Below are 22,653 nucleotides of genomic sequence, written 5' to 3'. Positions count from 1 at the left end.
GACTGGCTTCCTCAGAGCATTTACAATCTGGTGTCAAAGGGTAAGAAAAATAAACCAAAATCAATCAATCAATCAATTAATTAAAACACGAAAAAGAAAAATAAACCATTATAAATAAAAGGTCTGATTTAGTTGCCATAGAATTGTTTAAATTTAAGCAAAGTAAAGGGCCTTTGGAGAATAGTTATAGGAAAGAAACTAATTGGTAAAGAGCAATGTCACCACGGGACTTAAATATCAGTGGGAAAAGTTTGGATTCTAACTTGTAGACGATGGTAAGCCATGAAAGTTCTAAGAGTTGGAAGATGATTCCCATACAACTGTTGATTGTTACTTGTGGGATGCAAATTATACATGAAAACTTATGTAGCTTTAGTATACGTATCACTCATTGTTGAAATATTGGAAGTTTTCCTATTAAAACTAGGAATAATTGACACAGGGCTATTATGACCACTTCTGTTCTATGTTATAACACACTCAAGACCATGCAATAAAATGTGTAAAATATATACCCAGTTTAAGCAAAAATTACCACCATTTGGTATTTAGTATGAAAATCTAAGTATTTTTGCAGGCAACTCTATTGAATTTTTTACTTAAAGTATTCAGAAAATCCAACGAAGTAGGCAGATGCTATCTAGCTCTATTTCTGTATGCCAGTGGCAATTTTAAAGTATAGTCTGTGAATATCAACTTGAAGAAAAATCACAATATTTTTTACTGAGGGACTGAAAAAGAAGACTTAGGGAAAAATAGAGGTAAATCATGTTAGTGGTTGGGGAGGCTTAATCGATTCTCTACATATTAATCTAAAATTTGATGTAAATTTGGTCATATTTCTATAAAATTTCATACATTATAAAATTCAGATTGAACAGAAAATATATAAAATAAATCCATTTCTGAGAAAAGGAAAACAACAATTGGGTCGTGTCTCATTAGAGATCAAATGTACTATAGCTCGCTCTCACCGCCAATGGGCCCATTCTGACTCTTGGTGACCCAAATGGCCAGGGTGGAACTGCACCTGTGGGCTTCTGAGACTGTTTGTAGGAGTAGAAAACACCATCTTTCTCCTACACAAATATACTGTAGTGGTATCATAATGAATAAGCTATGGAGTCCAGCAATAAAGGTCAGTGCAATTCAATAAAATTCTGAGATACGTTTCATACATTTGGAAATCAAATGTATAATGGAGAAATTATTTCAAATAAGCAAAACAAAAGTATCAAAGCAAAAACTGGCCATCCTAAAGGGAAAAACAAAAATAAAACAACAAAAGTAGGTCAATAATTCACAATCTACAAACCAGCTCCAGATACATTAAAGATAAAAATGTAAGTACATTATTATATAAAAAATAAAAATATAAGAAATAATTTTTAAAATATTGGGAACAGGGAAGATCTTCCTAAGCTAGATAAAAATGGACAAATTTGACTCAGTATACATTATCCAATAAAAGACATCATTCACTAAGTAAGAGAAATATGTTGAAAATTTTGTCTTTCAGTCTAGCAGAAAAAAATATTTTAAATATTCTGAATTCTTATTATCAATAAGGAAAGTGATAGAGGGAAAGCAGTAGGCATTTCATGAGAAAATATATGCAAATATTCAAAAATATATGAAAGGACATGAGACTTCATTAGCGACTGGAGAAATACTAATTAAACAACACTGCATGATCCATCTTTGCCACAAATCTTGGAGGAGGAGAAAGGAGATGGAGGAAAAGATAACAGTGACGAGTCTAACACACGTGTGTTAGCATTGATGCTGATACAAATTCTTCTGAGACAAATGTCTCAGTATTTATTAAAATGTTATATTACACCCTCTTCATTGGTGATTCTGAATCCAGGCTTTTAGCCTAAACAACTCACATGTTCATAAATAACCATTGCAAAATTGTTACAGTGACAAATTGAACACAAATGCCCATATGTGATTAAAGGCAGGATACGCATTCCTACTATGGAATTTAAAAGAATGAAAAATCTATGTTTGGGCAGAAAGTTCTCTAAGACATACTGTCATTTGAAAGCAATGCAATTTATACAGTAGTACACACAATATATGTATCTAATCAACACAACCCCATTTATATAAAATTGAGCAAATGAAGTAACCTATATCATTTTCAATTCAAATATGCATACATGTAAATGTACAGAACCAGATCTGTACATCTATTCTTGCCTAATAAATTGCATAAAGTTATGTCTAGAAAAAGCTGCAAGACTGGTGTAGATCGGGGGAACATTTGCATTTTATAGTAGGGAATTGTTTAACTTTTTACAGAATACTTAAGTTCATTAACTGAGTAATTGGAACATAATAAATCAATTGAAAGCTGAAATAGGCAAACAAAGATGCAAGCACGTCTGATTACAATGCATGCCTATAAAGAGCTTGGTCTATAAATCTTTTTCTTACATTATATAATTGCACAGTAAGCTCCAGATTTCCCTTTCAGATTTATCCTTGGAAATGTCAATGATAGAGGCCAATCCATTAGCTAATTAGATAACTTTCTGAGCATGTAACAGATGTTGCATTTCATATCCAAACCTGGGCTATGGGTGGATCATTAACTTGGGTCTGACTCATACTAACTTATGTGAAGGTATTGGAGCACTTCCTCTTATCTTTGTTAAATAAAATGGTAATAAACATTTCAGTTCTTCAGTGATGTGAATTTGTTCTAGTTTCTTCCCCCCTACATTTCAGCATTATTTTGAGTCCTGTCATAATTTTTTTTCAAAAGAATTAATACTAGACCAGTCCCAAGAAGTTGGAGATTAAAGATGTCCCAAATGTCTAACTCTCTCATGATGTTCTTCCATTTCCGCCTCACTCTTTCCTTGAATATATTCCCTCGCATCCCTGGGTTCTGTGATTTGCTGCAACATCCAACAGAAACTCATGGAACTTTTAGGAAATGTCTTTTGTGGTGGTGGGTACTGTTCAGTCCCAAATCCGAAGGTCAAGCAAAAGTGCGCTACATGCGGGGTCCAGCGCCAGAAGCCAAAAACGTCCATAAGTCACAGCAGGTGTTCTTGCTTCTGAGGAAAGCTCAGCCACGAAATAGAGGAATGGCTTTCCAGGGGATGCCATGTTAAGTTAAAACTATATGGTGATACCAGTAGAAATAGCCCATTTAAGGAAAACAAAGGATATCTGAGGGCAGCCTCCACAAAGGTAGAACCCTAAAGATATCCCCAAAGAAACAAAGGGTGTGATGTGGCTCATAGCCTCTCCTCAGAGAGAGTTGAAAGAAGCCCCCAAGCAAAAAGGTGTGACTTGTTTCATGCCCTCTGCTGAAGATGAGTCTTCACCCAACTCACTCCTGCTCACTCGTGGAGTGAACATTGCCCTCCACAGTAGGAGCGGAGCCACAGCTATAGAGTCCAGAGTTATGATATATCACGTAAGGAAGAGGGCTATATTAATTGCCTATAACTCAAATTCTTAATTTAATATTGGCCAATCTTTGAATAGAGTCTAGCCTTCAAATTGGTCATAAGCAATGGATGATAATTGACATTTGAATTAGGTAACCAAAAAAATAAGCTAAAAGGGACACATGTATAAGAAAGAAGATAGTCAGCATTACATTTTCTCTGAAAATGGGGGGAGGGGGGAGTTTGGAAGAGTCATTATTGGCCAATCTTTGGTGAAGAAAAGGCATTTTTTACATAGATGTTTATTCTTCATCCAAATGGACTCGATGGCACACAAGGAAAGGCGCTCTGGGCTGCCATGGTTCGATGCTTGACTATTCATGAAAAGGTTGACGGGTCAAACCCACCAATGGCTCCAAAGAAAAACAAAGCCCACATGGAAGACAACAAAGCCCACATGGAAGAAGCACACCAGCCTATGCAACCACGAGGTGTCGAAGGGACCAGGTATAAGGCATTATCAGGAACAAAAAATCTTACCATAGTGAATGATGGGGGGAGTGCGGAGTGGAGACCCAAAGCCCATTAGCAGGCCATTGGAGATCCCCTTGTAGAGGGGTCTCGGGGAGGAGATGAGCCAGTCAGGGTACGATGTAACAACGATGAAAAATACAACTTTCCTCTAGTTCCTAAATGTTTCCTCCCCGCTCCCACTACCATGACTCGAATTTGATCTTGCAAGTCTGGCTAGACCAGAGGATGTACACTGGTACAGAAAAGAACTGAAAATCCAGGGAATCCAGGGCGGATGAGCCCTACAGGACCAGTGGTGTGAGTGGCGAAACAGGGAGGGTAGAGGGAGAGTGGGTAGGAAAGAGGGAACCAATTACAAGGAACTATATGTGACCCCTCCCTGGGGGATGGACAACAGAAAAGTGAGTGAAGGGAGACATTGGACAGGGAAAGATATGACAAAATACCAATTTATAAACTATCAAGGGCTCATGAGGGAGTGGGGAGCGGGGAGGGAGGGGAAAAATGAGGACCTAATGTCGGGGGTTTGAGTGGAGAGAAAATGTTTTGAGAATGATGTACAAATGCACTTTACACAATTGATGTGTGTATGGATTGCGATAACAGTTGTATGAGCCCCTAATAAAATGTTAAAAAAAAAAAAAAAAGAAAACCAGACGTGATAATGTCTTCCCATAAAAGCTATAGTCTAGAAAACCCTCGGGAGCAATTCTACTCCATCTCAGGGGTCTCTGTTAGTCAAAATAAACCCCAAACCCACTGCTAAGTCACTCCCAGTGTGTCATCTCTTGATTTCTCTTTCTGTATATCTCACCAGAATAAGCAAACCATACTCTCTCAAGAACTTAGCTTTGCTGTAGTCTCTCTTTGGGAAAAATGAACTTTGAATTTTAAGACAAAAGGGAAAGAAGGGTAACCCGTCTGGGTTTGCTGCTGTCAGGGTGCCGCACCTCACACTGGCTCTCAGCAAACATCGATGGACACTGAGTAGGACCTCATAGAGCATCAAGAGTTCAGGGTGGAGAACTGAACCGGCAACCCTTCCCCTGGGACAGTGGTTCTCAACCTTCCTGATGCCTCCATCCTTTCATAAAGTTCCTCATGTTGTGTTGACCCCCCGCCCCAACCATACAATTACTTTTCTTGCTATTTCACCATGGTCATTTTGCTCCTGTTATGAATTTTCATATAAATATCTGCTAGGCAGGAGGCATTTTCATTGTTACATATTGAACCTCATGAAAGCATAGTGATTCATCACAAAGACAATATGCCATTCTACATTGTGAACTATTTATTTCTAATGCCAATCAATGAAATTTTGTCATGAAGCATGATGTAGCATGGGTCACAGTCTTCACACCGGGTACTCGTCTGTGGGCATATCTACATGTGGGCGGACCCACCTGGAGACAGATAGAGGAGTGGTGTCTCGGTTCCTAAAACCATCTGAAATCCGATGGTCTTAGGTGATCCCTGTGAAAGAGTCTATGGACCGCCAAAGGGGTCTCCACCCACAGGTTGAGAACCGCTGCCCTAGGGCTATTTGCAGTCTTGTGATTACAATGATGGACAGTGAAAGAATTGCCCAGTGCTGCAAAAGACACCCCATTGACCCAACACATAGTTCTCAAGCCATTCTTGTATGCCAAATGCTGTGCTAGGCCAGGTGTGTTTGGAAGCAAACAAGACTTCTTGCCTTCACGGGTCTTAACAGACAGAGGGGATGAAAGACAATCAAAATATGAAAATGCTATGAGAGGATGCTGTGAGGACAGTGGAGGATAGGGCAGGGTTTTGTGCTCTTGTACACTGGGTCACCCTCAATTGGAATTTCACCCTGAGTTGGAACTAACAACAAGAGAGGGTGCTTAGGGGACATGGGTGGTGCAGTGCTAGTATTCTTGCCTTCCACGGGGAAGACCTGGTTTTGACTCCCAGTTGATGCAGCATCTTCACGTGCAGCCTTTACCAGTCTGTCACTGGGGGCCTTTGTGTTACCATGCGGAGCAAATCTCACTGGAGCGTCTACGTGAAGACAGTCCAGGAAGAAAGACTGACTGGTTTACTTCTGAAAGTCAGTCAACGAAACCCTGTGGATCACGAGGATCCTACTGCCAACCAGACGTGGACGCGTATGGTACTGGACCAGTCAAAGTTTAGTTCCATTGTGCTTGGGGTCGTCATGAGTCAGAAATCACAACAGCAAAAAGAGGAAGCCCTAAAGGGAGGTAGCAAGTTTGTCCCAGGAGGGGTTAGGAAATAAATCTTTTAGGAAGAGCAGTTTAAGACATTCATGAAGTCAATTTAAAGATAAGTAAGATGTTCTAAGTCCCTGGCTATGTAGATATAGAAATAGGGGAGGAAATGACCCAATGCCAGGCATGCGATACCAGTGGTCCCTGCCCCACAAAGTCTGACCTTGCACTTCTATCTGCTGCCTAGAATCCCCCGGCTTCTCCTCGCTCTTCCGCACTGGTCATACCCCTCCTGAGCATACGCTCTCTTTCCAGAACAACACTGGATCACGGGCCCTGTTCTTGCTCTCCCAATGTCCACTCAGTGACTTGATTCTCACCCCCAACCCAGACCCTTCTAAAGGACATCAAGATGGTTGACATGACTCCTCATTTATCTAGTTCTTCATCTCTTGTGTGCTGATCCACTGCTTTTGACAAGCACTGGGTCCTTATCTTTCTGAGGCTGCTCTCTGGTGTCAGGTCACCCTAATAGCCTCACTTACTGTCCTGAGCTTTCAGTAATGCTAAGTCCTGAAACCCTCCCCCCAGTAGCCTTTCTTCGAATAGATACTTTGCAATTTGCAATTGAATTTGGCATAATCTGCACTTCTTAAAGGCTGCATATCACCGGGGAAAGCTTCTGAGCTTATTCTAATACTCTTTTGTAGTGAATAGTGTCTATTGTACTGAAAAGGCTTCCAGAATATTTACATATATGATGGGCCGATTTCCCAGGCTCCCCTCCCGTACTGACTCCGCACTTAGCAGACATAAAAGTGGGTATGTGCATCTGTATATGTCTATATGTATTTATGAAGGTGCGTTAACAAGTATGGCCAGTAGGATTCCAGTTCATACCAAAACAAAACAAAAAACTTCCCCCAAACCAAATCCGTTGCCAAGGCAATTTCAACTCACACAAGCATGAGCTTATGACGCAAGTTCATAAACAAAATGTGTTTTAGCATGCCTTTGTGATCAACGAATGGCCGCAGAGAAGTTCTCTCAGTCATACATTTGGCTTAAACTTGTTAGGATGACTTTAAAAAAAAATATGGTGCCCAAAAAGAAATAAATAAATAAACTGTAAAATGTGTAAAGAAAATAAAAAATATAGTGCATGGGGGAAAAAAATTGAGGCCAGGGCTAATAAGGCTAACACAAGCCCCAAGTGTCCATCTCCCCAAATCATTGCAGGAGACCCAGCCGCAGGGGTAGAGGAGCGCTGCCCACATAACACACGTTTTCAGGTGGGTCAGGCATCTTAAGGCAGGGAAGGGGGAGCCTCAAATGTAAGTCAAGCTATGGAAGACCATCACCCCGAGGAATGAGCTAACTGTGACTGAATTCTAGAAACTGGTGGGAGAAGACCACAGAATGGCCGTGGAAGGGAGAGCGACCGCATGATATGGTCATTTCCATTTCAAATGAACGTCCTGGCCTCAGCAAACTTTAGACTGGATAGGTACCGAAAGCCATCAGACTTTTAAGCCACATCGCAGCTAATGACACATTTTACGGAATATTCACAGGGACAGGTTAACATTGACAAATATGATCCAGAGAGTAAGGTCCCATCAAAATTAGATTCTGAGAGGGCCTGTGACATTCAGGGCAGAGAGGTCAGCTGAGAAAGTTGTGACAACTGGCTTCTGAAGTGCTGGAGGGGAAACCTTGATACATTTTCTCAAAGGACACAGGATCCTGGAGGCATTTTAAGAACACGTTTTAAGAAAATGGGCAACTACGTCTGTGAGGAAACGGCCAGGATTTTTTTCCTTTTCTTTCTATCACAACAATCAATGTACCTTTTCTTCTGCCAGTGCCGCAAAGGCTGGCCCACAAGAATCTCACTGGGAAATCTTCCTTATAGCCTTGAGCTTGCCTCTTCAGACTTTATTCTGTTCCCCAAACTCAAAGAGCATTTAAAAGGAACATGATTTGAGTCCCTCAAGGCTGCCCAAACCGCAGTTTGATATTCTGGGAATGAAAGAGCTCAGAATTCTTTAGGGAAGGGGTAGAGAGATGGAAACATCCCCTTCGGACATACGTAGACTTAGCTAAAGATAGGCCAAGGAACGGTAGTTCCACATTTTGATAATTTTGTTTGATAAAGATTTCCTATGTTTTGTAACAATACTTTTTGATGGACCCTCCTCCACTGTATGAGCTGGAATTTGGCACCTGCTTCATAATTATTTAGCAAGATGAGGCAGCAGTTTAGAAGAAGGTGAGGGGGTGGGGAGGAATTCTGTCTTATCCCAAGGAGAGAAGGCAGGAGAAAGAGCTAGGAACCTTTGCTCCCTCCCTCCCCTGAACACAGGCATTCATTTATCGATGGCTTTATACTGTTCTTCTTATGCTTCAGCTAAACATTAAACTCTTTCATGCTGGTGCCTGCACCAAAGACCTTGTTGCCCTCAAATCACATCACATATAAAGCCTCTCAACTAGTAGAATATGAGCAATTTTTGTCACAATGTTAGAAATGTTAGAAGAGAAAAAAGTGTTAAGTAAAAGAGATGAAACAGTATCTGTGGGAGGAAACAGCAAGTGCTGATGCTGATGCTGATAGCTTAGGTCTTCCAGAATGTGCCTGAACAGTTTCTTCTAATGTAAGTAGTTAACATTTTTCATCTGCAATTTAACAGAGGGAGAACATAAGAAAATATGAGCCTAACCTTTGACGCTGGCTCAAACACTGACGCTAGCGTTGAGTCCCAGCTGGGAGCGTACCCGGGCATGGTTCTCTTGTGCAAGAGCTCTATGAATAATACTTTTAGGGGGAAATGGCAATTAAATCATACTAAGTTGGTCATGCTCTTTGACCTAGAGCTTCTATTTCCATGATTTCTCCTAAGGAAATACTGGCTTATAATAAGACTGGGAAAATAGTAACCTATCCCACTGCCATTGAGTCAGTCCTAAAATGTTTATTTCAGTTTTCATTGTAATAGGCTAAGAGTAGAAGTGACTTAAATGTTCATTCAGCTCTGTGGGAATGCTGTGGAAATGTCTGAACACACCAGGGAGCATTGACTGCTTCCTCTCTGTGAAGCTGGGCGGAGGCAAGAGACCAGAAAGGAGAATTTCCAATCTTGTCTACGTGGCCTCCAAGGAGATTACTCTACATGCTTATGTCATGTTATCATATAGGGTATGTGAAGTGGGCACAAACTCCACCTTAAGAAAGCCTCTGTGTTATCTAATTAAGATGGTAGCACTATGCCTGGGAGGTGGTAGAAGTTATTATTATTATAGAGCTGTCAAATACCCATGAAACCAACAAAAAAGCCAGCCGCTCTTGAGTTGAACCTCACCCCTGGACATGTGAACCCATATGTGTCAGAGTAGCGAATCCTTGGGGTGGAATTGTACTGCCAATCTTGCTGTGAGAGCCAAGCACTGAACGTTAGTGAAGACCTTGAAAACAAGAAGAAATGGTATGATATATTACAAGTGGGGGGGCGGAGCATAGAACGATAGTGCTTTTTTAAAAAACTTGTCTGTATTTTCTGAAATTCCTTTCATGTGTGCATAGGGTTTAAACAATGAAGACTCCTTTATTTGTTCTCATAACTTGTGGAAATCATCTGTTTCTACAAGTTCTCACCATTTTGCCCTTCTGGGTATCTATTGAATCAGCCTAACAGTAGAAGGACTTGTAAACTGTAGGGACCTTTGATGGGCAGTAGAGTGAGCACAGAAGGGAGAAGCTTGTGGTTTGTGGTTTGATTCCTGCTCTGCGACCTTGGGAAAGTTATTCAACCTCCCTGCCATCCTATTTCTTGGAAACAGGAATATAATACTTGACTGATCCTTTCATAAACTGACAAGAATGTCATGCAAGACTGCATAGGGGCGGCAAGAATGGAAAGTGCTTTACAGATATTCATTTACTTTTCGATTATGGGCTCTCGCCTCGTCACAGTTTGGGCCCTACTCCTTTGATCTTGCTCTCTCTTTTTTTCTTCTTCATCTTTTTGCTGATGAAGCCGAAAGGTCGGAAACCAAGATTCATCACGAGTCACAACCACTCCTGTCCTTACTTTGTTTCTCATCTCTTCCCTTTACAAATAAACCAATACGTATGACTTCCAGAGCATTTGTTTTCTCTTTTCCCTCTTTCCAAAAGAATCCCACCCAGAAGCATCTGCTGTGAAATTAGCAGTGACTAAGCTTGATGTGACTTTCTCCATGTAGATGCTGAGGATGATCAACTCTTGCATTCATCATGCTGTTGCCAACTGGCATTACAGACCAAAACAAAAGGTCAGAGGTGAATACTGTCAAATACTGAAAAGGAGCTCAGAGGTGTCCAGGCAGGACATTCCATTTATGTCCTGGGTAAAGTCATCTAAAGAGCGCTCAATCATTAGACCATCATTTCCAGATGTTCCTTTCACATTTCATGCTGATCCCTACCAAGTCAGGAATCTGGAGGTGCTCATGACCTCTAGAAGCCAAACAGACAGCTTTGTCCATCAAGAAAACGGGATTATTACTATTTTTAAAGCACTTCTCACGTTTCCCCTCAAATGCGTGCACTGTGGCCTTTGAGTATTACATGTTCCTTCCCTTATCTGATGGACCCTTCATATTTCTGCTTACACAAAACCTCCCCTTTCTTCCTGGCCCTCTCCTTGGATGCTACGTTCTCCTTACAGGTACTCCACAAGCCAGACTCGAGTTTGGCCATCAGGTGGATCCCAACTCACAGCGCCCCTATGGGCCGAGTGGAATATTGCTGTCCATGTAATCCACTCTGTCCCCAGACCTCCGTCTCCCTACTGAAGACGGGCCCAGGTCCGTCCCTTCTTTGAATCCTCAAATAACACAGAAAGTCTACTCTTTCTACATCTTTAATGAGCAAGAGCAACTTCTAAAAACAGTGGGCAGGCTCATCATATTGAAGACGTAGTTTCTGTTCATTTACTCTGGATGTCTCTGCAAATGATATTTCATTTCTCTAACTTATCTCTTATAAAAGGAGCGGGCATTTCATAGTTAAATCTTGATGACTTTTCACAAGCTATCCCTCCCCAGTCATTGTACCTTGAAGAACAAAGGATTGCTTGGGGGAAGACAGTAATGGGTTTGTATCCCTCCCCTGAAGAAATGTTAACATTTTATTGCCCAGGCTGCATCCCAGGTCAGAATCTCTGGGGTGAACCCAGCCTTCTTTAGTTTTAAAATATTTTTCAGATGATTCCAATTTAGATCTAAGACTGTGAAAAACTGAGTTAGCTGAAAATAACTTTAATCAATGTTAGTGTTTGGTGTTTACAAAGGTCCGCTGGCAGAAGCAAGGTTTCATATAGATTCAGTGATTATTCCTGGGGAAAGGTTCTTCCAAGTATAAATACTGTAGTGGATATCATTATAATAAATGTATTTTAAGGCATGTAAAAGAGACATAAAATGCATACTTATAAGTTATGAGAATCTCAAATGCTTATTTGCAGGATAAACAGAAAACTTCCTATAGCCCCATAGATATGGGATGAGATGGGATAACACAGTGACAGAATTATGTACAGAAATGAGTGCTATAGTTCAAACAACTTAGTCAGCAGAGAATATGATATGCAGGGAAACTTTGTCAGATGATTCAAAAGCTGACTTTAGGAAAGGGGAAGATGCTGGCGTCAGAGTTACATTTGAAAAGTTAGAAGAAAATTGTTATATGACCATTGTGTGTCGAAAAGGGACTATTTCTAGAGCAATACATGAGGTAATATGACTACATAAGCACCTATTATAAGTCAAAGGAGCCCTGATGTAGTGCGTATGTGCCTGCTAACCCCAAGAGGAGCAGTTAGAGACCACCGGAAGCTCAGTGTAAAGACTTGCAGCTTCAGAAACCCGCAGGGGCAGCTCTGCTCTGTCCTATGGGGTCTCTAGGAACTGATGGCAGTGAGAGAGGGACTAGAGCAAATAAAGAAATTAAGCACAGATTGTTTCAGCCATATCTCAAAACACTCCATAATTAAAATTTTTCAAAAAGATGGAAAATCTCAGTGGGAAAATGGAAGGCTCGTATCATATTTACAATCCCCTTGTTTTTTTGACATTTATATTTTTTTTGCTTTTTCCTACTAAAATTAAGTTTCCGAGTGTAGAAACTGTACCTGACTGATACAGCTTTAAGCATTCCCAAGCATAGATATAAGCTTGAAGGGGACAGAAGCATTCACAAGGTGGGCAGCCCTTTTTAAAGAGGTCATATGGAGCAACCACGAGAACACATTGCTAGAGATCCTCCTCAGGCCATGTGAGTGAGGGACCCTGAGGCTTCCATGGCATGAGCTTCATGGGAAATTCATAAAGGCGGCTAACCTAGTGCCCGGCATGGTACATAGCACATCAGGCACCACACAGATAGTTCTTAAGCCTCAGTGCTTTTCTTAGAGAATTTAGCAAGTCCTAAGTTCACGAGTCTCTGCTACTGGTGAATAGAGCTGTCAGTTTGCTTAATGCCAGCAGAGCATTCAATGTAAAGAGGGGTGCGATTTCACTATTGGCACCTGACCGGGACTAAATCAAGACCCTACCTACATCCAAGAGATGGGTTTGGCAAATCAAGTTTGGGCCATAAGCATTCTTGGAACGGAGATAGGGGGCTGCGTCAGTCTGGGTAGACTAGAGAAACAAATCCATGGACACACATATGTGTATAAGAAAGAGTTGTATATACAAGAGCAATTGAACATTGAGAAAACATCTCAGCCCAGTCCAGACCAAGTCCACAAGACCGATATTACCCCACATGTCCGATACCAATCTATAAAGTCCTCTTCAGACTCATGAAATGCATGCAGTGATGCCGAATATAGAAGATCATAGGCCAGTGGGTAGAAAGTCCTTGGATCCAGTGGCAATGGAAACATTTCAGTGCTGGCAGGGGTCTCTGTATTAGAAATATCTCAGCACTGGCAGGGGTCTCTGTATTAGAAATATTTCAGCGCTGGCAGGGGTCTCTGCATTAGGGTGGGTCCATGTGTCTTGTCAGCTGCTACGTCTCCCAGGTTGTGGCAGAGAGAGCGAGCAATGTCTTCTTCCTCCAAGGAGGAAGGACCGGATTTCCCAGAATTCTCAGGAGAAGACCATGCCCACACAGAGGCCTCATTGGCTATGATCTGATTAACAGGCTAGACTCCGCCCCTACACTCTTAATCCTCAAATTGACAAAGGATCATATATCTACCACAGGGGCCAGGAAGCATCTGATAATGAGCAGAGATTCCTATCCCTCGTAGATTTAGAACGACTTATTTAAAAACAGCTTTAGGATTCCTGCTGCTGGGTCCACTGAATTCAGAGTGGACTTGTCACAGGCCAGGGCAGCATCACATCCATCTTGGTGCCCCCAAGCAGGTGCCTGACACAGTCTAACTGGCTCTAGAATGCTCTCTGAATTTACAAAGAAACGCTTACGTGGTCAGTGAAGACTCATCATCACTATGATGAGTCAGATTCCACTTCTCCATGTAGCCCACACCATCGTTGTTAGACATTCATTCCTCCTTCTCTCTCCAACCCACTGATGAGAATTGAGTGGCAGGAGGAAATAGACTTAAGAGTGATTTAAAAAAAAAAAAAGAGTGATTTTGACACAAGTAGGATTCTGCTCAGAGCTCAAACTCAGAACTACCGAGTCCTTCTGCATTGTTTAGCAGAAGGATGAAACTTCGAGAAATTTCTTTCCTTTCACAACTTGATACTTGGAATCGTTTGGTCTTTGCTTAGTAGAGCTTTACTTTTCCAACTTAATAAATGGAATGTGTATGAAATAAAACCGCTCAGTTTTTCATATGCGATAGAAATTCACCCCAAGGGAGTATCGACGCCACTTGAAGGTGACAATGAAACCGGCTGAGAGGAGAGCTGGGGTGGACGCACGCTGCTCCCCAGAGATGAGCAAGGGCAGCTAAGAAGAGGCAGCCCTGGAAGGGAGAAAGATCAAAATGTACAGCCTGGGGAACAACTGCAAGCACAAATGCTGCCCAGATCCCGGCGCCCTCTTGACATTCTGCAGCCATTCTGAAAGCAAACACAGCATCCTCTAGGGAACAAGCCTTTGAAGAAAACCCATGTGAAAAGAGCACAAAAGTCTTCTCGATCCCTGGGAAAGGGAGAAACCGGAGGGCAGGAGCCTTGGTGGCATATTGGGTTATGCTTTGGGCTGCCTACTGCAAGGTCAAGTACCCTGAGCCCACCATCTCCTCCATGGCATTTCCTACTCAAGCCAATTACCCAAGAGCTGGACATCACTCCTTCTCTGACGTCATTCTGGACAGGGCTACTATGAGTAGCTGGGCGCTTGGTTTGGGCTTGCGGCAAGCACAGTTTCTGGGGAAGTTTCTACGGTCTCTTTCTTGGAGGTGACGTTGAAGAAAAGGTCAAGGATAGGGATTTCACCTTTCAACAGATCTGATCAGGAAGGGAAACCCTTGGACGATTCTATAATCTGCAATGACAGCAAACGCTGCTTCACAATCCACTGTGACATTTCCTGGATCGCACGCTGCGCTCTGAGTGAAAATTTCACTGGACATATTTCAGGCCTGGTGTTTTTTAGATGAGGGAGGAGAAAAAAGCAAACAAACCCCAACAACCAACCGTGTTCAATATTATTGCAAATTTTCACTTTGTTTAATGGCCAATAAAATAACACAGTGTGCTCAGGTGACGCAACCTTCCGGTTTGACCATCTGGCCTGATGAATACATACAGCATCTTTCATCTGTTCCTGGCTTTCCTCCCATTGTCTTTTGATGGGTAGTTGACTCTCTGCTCAATTAGCTCTGTCCTGAAACCCGCTGAAAGGAAATGTTCTGATATATATCCAGTAATACAATGGAAGTAAAAACAAAACCAAACCCAAACATAAAACCACACAATAGAAGAGACTCTAGGTCTAGTCCCTCAAGTATGTTGGTTTTCCCTTAAGGGCTTGAAAGGGCAATTCAAGGAAGCTGGCATTTCTTACTGAACCAAAATGCTCAAAAGAGTGGGCCATCATTCCCACTGGTACCTCATTCTGGCTTCAGCATATACAAAGATGCAGTGGACTCTCAAGGAAGAGGGGCTTGAACCACCATATAGGGAACATGCCATGGAAAATCCAGGAGAAGCGACAGAAATAGTTAGCCTGCCTTATTTAGACTAAGGGAATCTTAACATGTTTAGGAAAAAAAACCAACCCTGCTATATAAAACTTGCACAGAAAACCTAGAGAATAGGGCATATTCATACAGAAACAATAGTTTTGAGAGTTCTAGCCATAAATAATTTGAAACTTCTTTTCCTTTGCCTCGTGATATGAATACTTTCAGCTTCTCATCTTAAGCTTTTGCAGAGTCCACATAAAACCCTTTTGAAGAACTGCTACCAAATATATACTACGCTTTGCTTAGACCTTCTTCTTTAGACAAAATTTGATTTTTAAAATACATACCTATGCACCTAAGGTTGGTATTTTAAAATGCACACATAGATACACAGCCATAGTATTTTCAATAGCCTCCTGTGCATGTACTAGTTGGACAGTGAATAAGGAAAATTGAAGAAGTATTGATGTATTTGAATTGTGGTGCTGGTGAAGAATATTGAAAGTACCATGGGCTGTCAGAAGAACAAAGAACTCTGTCTTGGAACAAGAACACAAAATGCTCATTGGGAGTGAGGATGGCGAGACTGCACCTCACACACATTGGAAGCATCATCAGGAGAGACCAGCTCCTGGGAGAGGACATCGTGCTTCAGGAAGCAGATTGCCCCCCCCCCCCCAAAAAGGAGGAACCCTCAATGAGGTAGATGTGTCACAGTGGCTGCAACAATGGGCTCAAATAGAACAACAATTGTGAAGATGGTGCAGGACCGGGTAGCATTTCATTGTGTTGTACATAGAGTCCTTATGAGTCGGAACTGACTAACAACAACACTTAAACAGCAAAACAAGCTGAAGTCTCCATGTGCCTATGTTAGCGTATCTGACCAGTCCTCCCACCGCAGACCAACCATCCAACCAAATATGCAAGGTAACTGCTTTCAGGCACGGTTCCCATTGCTCACACTGGTGCCTGTCAACGTATGGATGATTGCAATTCCCAAGAGAAACAACAATCGCAACAAAACCTCATGAGCGGAACCCTCACCTAATCAGCTCCCTGCTCAAGTGCAGTGTGGTGATCTCAACACAGTGACCTGGAAGCCAGGGAGGCTAGCCCACTGAGCAAAGGAAGTAGAGACCAGAGTTAGGAGCAGCTACAAGAGCTCGAGGCTATAAGAGAAGGCACCAGACAGGAGAAAATTGTACAAAAGTGGGCAGGAGGCATATGCTTGTATGAGAGTTCATTATGAGTGTCGGTTCAGGCCTGGGTTTCACTGTGGAAAGCACGTGAAGGCCTACCGAAAATTAGTTGTTAATGACACTGAGAATGAAACAGAGCTTCTTAGATACCAATTCATACAATCACCCAAGGTACAGCTCCCTAGGATGACCTGAGAGTTTAAAATATGGATGCACCCAGTAAGGAAGTGTCCTAGAGCCCCACGGAACTTCTGGGGCTTCATGGACTTTGCTCACTTTTGCCTTACTTTTGTAATTCTGTTACAATTCATAATACATGGACACAGCATTGCTGTTTAGAGGATAGAGCTTAACCCACCTCCTTTGACAGGAGTCTGTCCAAGCAGAACTGGCTAGCAACATTTGCAGCTGAAATGTCAACAAGCGCCGCCAAGTGGAGAGAATACGCTGAGAACCAAACAGCCCGTCCCAGGTTGGACTATGTCAACTTGTTGACTAAACACCTGTCGTTCAGGAAGTTTTCTTTTGAGTCTACTGTCTCCTTAAATCTGAATATTTGATATCATTCTTGCTCTTTCCTCTGTGCCTGTCTCATGAATTGGCTTACTTGTGGCAGGCAGCCCAAATCACCACATTATGTGGACAGTAACACCGCAGCAAAATTCATAAAGTCAAAAATTAAATATGGGATAAACAAATCCACTATCATAGAGGGAGATGTCTCTTAGGGATGTTGTTATACTTGATATAATAAGTAGATAAAAAAGCTGGTGGAGGTATTTAAAAAACACCCCAAAGCTAAACCAAGCAATAACCCCAACCAACAAGACCCAATTGAAAGACTTAGAGAACACTCCGCCGTACAACAGCAGAAAACACATTCTTTACAAATGCACATGGCATGTGCTCTTAGATCAGATCCTTAGCCATAGCACAAACCTTGGTGAATTTTGAAAGATGAAAGTCTTATGAAAAATATTTCCCAATTGTACCAGTGAGCTTACATTAATAATCAATAATACAGTACAGTGAACCCTCGTTTATCGCGGTTAATCGGTTCTAGACCCTACCGTGATAAATGAAATTCTGCGAAGTAGGATTCCTTATTTGTAAATCAAATATTTTCGTAGTTAGAGCATAGAGGACATGAAAAAACACCCTTTAGTCACCATTACACTCGTATTACCCAATTTATTAAACGAAAAAGGGAAAATACAGTAAAACATTTTGGACATTACAATTATCATTTATTATTTATTATATTATTTATGGCATCAAGCGTGTACAGTATGAGCCAATCAGTGGCAGTAATGACAGAGCATGCGCTGTTACACAAAAACCACGATAGAGTGAAGCCGCGGAAGTCGAAGCGCGAAGTGGCGAGGGTTCACTGTATTTTCAAAATATCTAAATATGTGTAAAATAAATAATGCAAATTTGGACAAATGCATTAAAGAAGACATCACAAGAGAAAACAGAACATATTTTGAATTCAATAACAACAAAAACCAAAACATTTCAAATATGAGATACAGTGCAATCCACTTCAAATGTCTATCTCAGAAAAGGTCAAAAATTTCAAATATACTATCTAAAACTTCTTCCCAAGAGTTAGTAAGCAATGAGCAAACTGTAGAAGAAAGAAGAAAACCATAAAGATGGGAGTGAAAATGAATAGATTCAACACAGCCATCAGTTAAACGGTTGGGTGGTAACTGAAAAGGTGGTGGATTGAGTCCACCGCTGCTCCAGGAGAGGAGGCCTGGTGACCAGCTCACTAACAGTCACAGGAGAAAAAACCCTGTGTGGCCGTCCTACTATGTCCACCGGGTCACTCGCTGTGAGTCACAATAGGACGCAATGATGCACAACCACCACAATGGGCCCAATCAATACACCTAATTCTACAGAGGAAGAATTTTAAAAAAGTGATTTCTATCAGGAAGAATGTACCTTCGTCAACCCCTCACCCCATACAAAAAGATTAATTCAAAAAGGGAACATGGCCACAAATGTAAACGCTCAACTTAGTATTCTGATAAAAGACAAAGTAGGAAGAAATACAAGGGAGCTTCACAAGGTTCATGGAACAAATGGAATGAATGATTATGGAAGTTTCCCACGAACTTTTGGACGACCCCTCATATTTGTCACTTCATGGTAGGAAGACATTTTTGGTAGGAAAATAAGTACCAGCCCTAAGAAGATAGATCAGACCTCATTATGACAGGTTTTTGCTTTGCTCCTCAAAAGACACAACTGGGAATAAAAAAATGAAGCGACAGGACACTATAGAGTCCATAGATGACACTGTAGAAATATACTATTATACATACATAAACACTCGCACATATAACACACATAACTTTCAACTGTTGAATAATGAGAAAAGCAAACCCATTTAAAATGGGAAAAATTCATTAGCCAACTAATGAGTGGTGAAGCCCATGGAATGATGCTTGCTAATGTTGATAAAAAGAAAGGTGATCAGGTGTAAGGCATCATCAGAACAAAAAATCTTACCATAGTGAATGATGCGGGGAGTGCGGAGTGGAGATCCAAAGCCCATTAGTAGACCACTGGAGATCCCCTTGCAGAGGGGTCTCGGGGAGGAGATGAGCCAGTCAGGGTGCGATGTAACAATGATGAAAAATAAAACTTTCCTCTAGTTCCTAAATGTTTCCTCCCCGCTCCCACTACCATGACTCGAATTCGATCTTGCAAGTCTGGCTAGACCAGAGGAGGTACACTGGTACAGATAGGAACTGAAAATACAGGGAATACAGGACAGATGAGCCCTATAGGACCAGTGGTGTGAGTGGCAAAACAGGGAGGGTAAAGGGAGAATGGGTAGGAAAGAGGGAACCGATTACATGGAACTGTGTGTGACCTCCTCCCTGGGGGACAGACAACTGAAAAGTGGGTGAAGGGAGACATCGGACAGGGCAAGATATGACAAAATACCCATTTATAAACTATCAAGGGCTCATGAGGTAGGGGGCAGCGGGGAGGGAGGGGAAAAATGAGGACCTAATGTCGGGGGTTTGAGTGGAGAGAAAATGTTTTGAGAAACAATGTACAAATGCGCTTTACACAACTGATGTGTGTATGGATTGGGATGACAGTTGTATGAGCCCCTAATAAAATGTTAAAAAAAAAAAAAGAAAAGAAAATCCAAGGCAAAAAAGAAAAAAGAAAGGTGAACTAAAAACTACAATGAGCTACTATTATGCATCTACTAGATTGACTTAAAAATACCTGAAAATACCAAGGATTGACAAAAGTTTGAACAGCAGGGACTGCTCCGCTGTTGAAGGAAGCACAATCGGGTATAATCATTTCGGTAACTAGTCTGGCATGTTCGCAGGGGGTGAAACACACACTGGCCATGTGACCCAACAGTTCTAGTCGAGAAATGAAATCCCACGTTCTCACAAAGACATCATGAATGCTCACACTGCTCCCAAATGTGGACACAACCCAAACAGCTGCCACAAAGGGAGCCGATAGACGTATCGCGGGAATTCCTTACATGCAACATTATTCAGCAAGTACCAAAGTCGAACTCAAAAATATCATGATGAGCTAGCTCATGGGGCCAGATCCCAGAGAACCCATGTGGTATGGTTTCATTTGCGTGAAGTTCAACCACAAGCAAAACAAGTCTGTGGTGATGAAAGTGAAGGCTAATTTCCTCGGGGTACCAGTGAGCTTTTTGGGGGGGTGATTGGAGATGCTGTATTCTTGCTGGTAGTGGTGATGGCGGGCATTGAAGTAATGATTTGTCAATGCTCACCGACCTGTGCATTCTGAATGTAGGCTTTTTAGTGTTTGTGAATTATGTTTATCTCAACACATTTGATCTTAAAAGCAGACTTTAAAAGTCCCCGTGGAGGGCTACACAAATCTCTTCTTTCTTTTTTTTTTGACTTCTAGTCTGACTAAGGAACTCTGCTGGCAGAGCCGTGGGGCGTTTGGCCGCTAATCAAAGATTGATGGTTCAAACCCACCATCAGCTTGGCAGGAGAGAGATGTGGCAGTCAGGCTTCTGACAGATTTATTACTTTCAAAACTCTCTGGACCAGATCTGTTCTAGAGGGTCACCAGGCAGTGGGTTATTCTGGGTTACATTGACAACAGAATTCACCAAGGGTGGTCAATATAGTTTCCCAACCCACTGCCATTGACTACCAGGTAGATAGATAGACAAATATATGGATACATAAATTTGCTTTTATGATGACTTGCTGTTTGGATAACAGCAAATTTATGGAAACCCATGGCATTGATTTTATTTGCTATAAATTATTGATGAGCATTTACATTGAACTAGAGTTGGAAATGCAATTCAATATTTGTTAATTAAACTTTTCCCATAGCCCCTTTTCAGTGGAAACAGAAAGGAGAGAAAATTATGCTTTAGAAATTCCAATTAAAATGTAACCTCAGTGTGTAGTTCTATTCTGAGTGCACAGTTATATTGTTTTAAGATACTATAAAAGCTCACCTTTCTAAGTCAATTTGACATTACAAAATAACATGGTGGAGGTAAAATGCATTTCAAGTAGTGAAGTGGTTGGCATGGGAAAATGAGGAGTCAGTGCACGGGTGGCTTGAAGAAATCATTGCTTCTTGTTGTTACCCTCTTTCTTAGCTGACTTCAACTTTACCATTTGCATCCTGTTTACCAATGACTCAAAGGAATTGGGGCCTGGGGGCAGGATGACTGGAACGGTCCTGAGGTCAATGGCTAGACTGGCTTGGGGAGAAGTGGATTTAGTGACAGACGCATCATCTTGGGCACAGACAATGGCAAATGACAGCAACAAATAACCAATAAAACCCAGCTTAAAAGGTTTCCATTAGCAGAGGAAAATAGGAGGGAAAGAGTGCCTTGCTCTATGTTTATTTGAACTGTGCCCAGGTCTCTAAGTACAGGGCAGCAGGGAGTCGCATAATTGTAAATGGCTGATGGTGGATGCATCTCGAAAACCATGTATCCAGGTGGGTTTCAAGAAGGGGAAAGGTGAGATGTTTATCTTGGAGAGGATTTGGTTTACCTCAGACTCTGAAGGCCAGAACAGGTCTGGGTTTCTCAGAAGAGTGGTTTGCAACTGAGATTTTCCTGGCAGGCAGAACTTCAGTGCCTTTGACTGATGGGACTACGGATAATGGATAAGAGATGATTTTCAAAGGCACATACTTATCCCTTAGTACGGTGTGAATATTTTCTAAACTGTTTCTTGGTTACTCTTGGAGGGATAAGGGTTGGATTATGGGGATGAGGAATAACCCCAAACCAAACTCACTTCCATTGAGGGGATTCCAACTCATAGTGCCCCTGTAGGACGGGGTAGAACTGCCCCTGTGAGTTTCGGAGATGCTTTACTGAAACAGACAACCTCCTCTTTCCCCCACCGAGCTACTGACTTTGAAGTGAGCATCTCAACTCCTAGCCATTATGTCATTAGGATTCCTTTTAGGGATAAGACATAGACTTGACCTGAGCTTAGTTTCTCAACAGTAATATTTCCTGAACTGGATTCCTTGGGATGCATTTTTATGTGTTTGCAGGAAGGGGGGTCCTGCTGAAGAAACAGGAGAAATGGAACATCTGCTCTTCTCCCTCTTGGTATTTCACAAGATAACCTGGCCCACGTCGCATTCTTGCAAAGGTTCTGCAGTGAAGAAATCTGCTCCTTTATCGAATGTGTCCATTCTCAAAGGCTTCATCCAAACACCCTGGCTTCTTAAATCCATAACCTCCTCAGGGGACTCTTTGATGATTCTTTCCCACCCTCCTCAGTCACTTTTTCCCCTGTTCAAATCCCCGGACTCCTCCTTTCCAGCAGGTCCCTTTTCTGACCACCACCTGGTTGCCATTCTGCTCAACTAATCTTCATGGTTAATGGTGAAGTGTGAACCTTGAAGCTGAATTCTAGGCTTCAAATCACAGCATTTAACAGGTAGGGAAGGGGATGCAAATTTCTTAACATTTCTGTCTCTCAGTGTACTCAGATTCAAGAGAGAAATAATAATATTAACCATCTTGGGGATTTTTAAACTATTAAGTAAGTAGCTGGTTTTTTAAAACAATTTTATTGGGGGCTCGTAAAACTCTTATCACAATCCATACATGCATCCATTGTGT

Source organism: Echinops telfairi, unplaced genomic scaffold (genome assembly GCF_000313985.2).
Source record: "Echinops telfairi isolate 266 unplaced genomic scaffold, ASM31398v2 ScPeMD7_70;HRSCAF=299, whole genome shotgun sequence".
NCBI lineage: Eukaryota > Metazoa > Chordata > Mammalia > Afrosoricida > Tenrecidae > Echinops > Echinops telfairi.
This window is presented reverse-complemented; position numbering follows the sequence as displayed.